This window comes from Micromys minutus (assembly GCF_963924665.1).
Source record: "Micromys minutus genome assembly, chromosome: 15".
NCBI classification, from domain to species: domain Eukaryota; kingdom Metazoa; phylum Chordata; class Mammalia; order Rodentia; family Muridae; genus Micromys; species Micromys minutus.
The window spans coordinates 42,351,990-42,355,752 of record NC_137984.1 but is presented as its reverse complement, the minus strand read 5'-3'; positions in this window follow the sequence as shown (position 1 = coordinate 42,355,752).

Genomic DNA, 3,763 nt, shown 5'->3' with positions numbered 1-3,763 from the left:
CATCTCTGAATCCTATAGAAAACATACATCCAGATTCCTTAATGTACAGCAAAATCGTGTATAAAGAAAGAAATAAATAATATTTAAAAAATGAAAAAGATAAAATGTAAATGAAGGAAAAAAGTTTACATGAAATTATAAGACAGAAAGTACTTCTTTTGTTGTCCACTGTTGGCCATGAAACCGAACATTATGCGTAGTTTAGTTCCTAAATGAGAGGCTATTGGAGAAATTGAAATTTTCATTTGTGATTTGTCATCAATTATCTCTAGCTTTTGTGTTAGGAATAGAGGATTGGGCCCATTGCTTTAGGTTCTAGGACCCCACCTGTTGCAAATGCATGGAATCCCTGTGTTTATGTACTGCCTCAATACTGTGAATTCATATTTTCATTGATATAGTTGATTAAGAGGACCCTGTATTCTTGGTGTCATCCACACCCTCTGGATTTTACACTCTTTTTACCTTCTCTTCTCCAGGTTCCACAATCCATGAGATGATGGATTTTATAGACATCCATTTATGGCTCAGTGTTCCAAGGTTTTCCACATTCTGCATAATTCCTGGTTGTGAGTTTCTGTATTTGTTTACCTCTGCAAAATGAGAACCAAGAGTAAAAATAAAAAGAATTCACTCAATGAAGTAAATCTAATTATGTATTTCTAAAGTAATAAAGTTTCTGCACTTGAAACATATAAAAACTGAAAGAACTGAAAGGAACAATATTCATTCTGTAATACCTTTTAATATTTAAAAATGGTGTCTTTTAAAATGAAGAATATATTGGGAAAATACTTGGTATCAATTTTTTAAGAAAATAGGCAAGGTACAGATAATTGAGAAAGGACAATAAACACAACCCTGTGTTTCTCTATTGAACATCTTATAAAAATAATTTTAGATGTCTCTTAATATCAACAAGATGCAGATTAAGTCCACATAGAAATATCACCCCATTCCATGGGAATCACTATTTAAAAGTTAAAGGCAAGCACAGGTCAGCATGTCAAAGAGAAAATGCCCATCTTCCTTAAAAGAAAATCAGTGGAGAAATCACAAGAACTCATGTGATAGTGGCTCCAAAATATCAAAATAGAGCTACCAGATGCCCAGCCATCCCTTTTATGAACTTAACTATAAAGACATAGAGAATGTCTTGTCATAGACCTGAATACTCTGTGTTGCTGCCTTTCTCATGGTCATAAGCATTTAACACGATTTATGACTTTTATAAGATATTTAAATTTGTTGAAACATAATTTATGTACACATCTATCTATCTGTCCATCTAATCTATTCTTATATACCAATTAAAGATTAATTTATCTAAGGTGAGTTTATTGGATATAGGTAGGAAATTACAGAAAAGGTGCAGTCATCATTTGAAGAAACTCTACTTGAAAATGTACTAACTTTCAGAAAATGGAACACAAATGAAAATGACTTTGATGATATTTAACATTTGCTATTCATTTTAAAAGTTTAGAGACAATGTTTGGCTTCCCTAATTCTCATTTGATTATCTGTTTTCCTGGTGATATTTATTCTTTCCCTAACTCTGACTTGTTGTTTATTTCTTCACTGTGTTTGATTTTTACAAATATCTTCCACATCCCTGACTCCTTGGGCATGGACAGTACTATTTTATAGCCATGATGGGAGGTGCTCATAAAACCTGATTCCCAAAACATGTTTCAAAAATCAGTACACGTGTCTGAGAGTAACTTTTGATTGTCTGTTTGTGGTTATCATTGTTGTTGTTTATTTTTGTATGTTTGGTTTGGTTTTTTAATTAGTTCTTAAGATATATGTTTCAACATCATTCTGAATTTCAGGATTTTTGAGCAATAATCTGTGATGTTCTTTCATTTTTTATTATTCGTTCAGAAATAACTTGAATTTTCCTCTGGCTTTTTATTTTATGTGTATTTCAGTTGTCTTAATATTTTATTTTTATATTCTAACATACATTACATATGTGTGTATATTTGTTTATATTTGAATTTTAAATGCCTCTTCTGTTCTGAATATAAAATTGTCTTCCACTTTTAAAAGTTCTGTTATTTTTTTTAGGAAATAGGTTATTTAGGCCTTCAGTATGAACAAAGATGTTTTCCTTCAATACCAAATATCTATGATTTTTAACCTGGTTTGTTGTTCCACATATTTTTATATTGTAATGCATTTGTTTTTGTTCTTCCAATCTGCATAAAACAGTTCATCCATGTTTACCTTAATTTCTTTTCTCTACTTGATATAATTTATTCGTAATAATTTTTAGAACTGCTTTTAAAAAAGAACAAAGCCAAACAAAACACTTTGCACATAGATGTCTGCAGGTGGAAATTTCGATATATGTACACATAGGCCAGCAGTCCAGACTCTGCTCTGTTCCTCACCTTATTCATTTGAGCCACTGTCTCTCTCTGAAAGTAAAGATATGCTAGAAGCCAGCAAATTTTATCAATCTTCTTGTGTGTGATGTCTCTCACACTACTGAGGTTAATGGCCCTACAGTCATGCACTACTTTTCTACGTGTGCTTGTAGTGCAATAACTATACTGATGCTTGCATAAGATTAGCTGTTATCCATTGGATCATCTTCTGCTTGGCTATATAAAAATTGGTGATTATGTACACTAGAAACAAAAATATACCCTGAAGCATATATATGGATATCTGTTTGTGAGTGCTTAAACACACATACACATATACAAATGTATTTTTGTATTTACACACATATTTAAGTAGCTGCAAGAACAGAAGAAAATAAGAACATCTACTTTAGAAAATGTGCCTCGAAGGATTTTAAGGGAAGTTACATCCAAAGGACTAAAGACAGGAAGGAGGGAACAGTTCCAAAGGTTACGGACTGGTGAGAAGGAGATCCGAGCAGCAAGGGAGCAGAGAGATCTCTGCCTAGTACACACAGAAAGCACGCCCCTGCCCTGCCTGATCCAGGTACCAGTAACCCAGCATTGGGACCTCTGTTCCCACCAGGCTGCATTGGGGCACAGAACAGGGCTCGTCCCATCTGCCACCTGGACCAGCAGTTCATAAAGTTTAAGGCCTGGTGAGAAAGAGATCTGAACAGCCAGTGAGCAGAGAGATCTCTGCCGAGTGAACACTGAAAGTGCGCCCCTGCCCTGCCTGATCCAGGGAGCATGAAACCAGCATTGGGAACTCTGTTCCCACCCAGTGGCTTTGGGGCACAGAACAGGGCTCAGAACATCTGCCACCTAGTTCAGTAAAGATCCAGGGACACAGACCAGGTACAAGGGAAAGGTACAAAATCAATGACAACAAGAAGGCAAGAGGAAGCAAAAGAGCATATCTCAAGGAAACCAAGACAACCAGGCAACACCAGTATCCAACTCTCCCATCACAGCAAACACTGGAATACCAAATACTCCAGAAAAAGAAGACACAGACCTAAAATCATACCTCAACACGATGATAGAGATCCTTAAACAATAACGGGAGGAAAAGCAAAAAGAATTACAAGCTTTTAAGAGGAAACAAGAAAACACTCAAAGAACTCTAAGAACTAGAGGAAAACAGAGACAAAGAGATGAAGGGATGTAAGAAGGAATTAAAAAAAATTGACACGATAAAGAAAACACTAAAAGAGATAACCCCAAAGGTAGAACAACTAAAAAATAAATCAGGAGTCACAGAAGCAAGCTTTTCCAATAGACTACAAGAGATGGAAGAGAGAATCTCAGGGGCCGAAGACAACACTGTAAACATAGACAAAACAGCC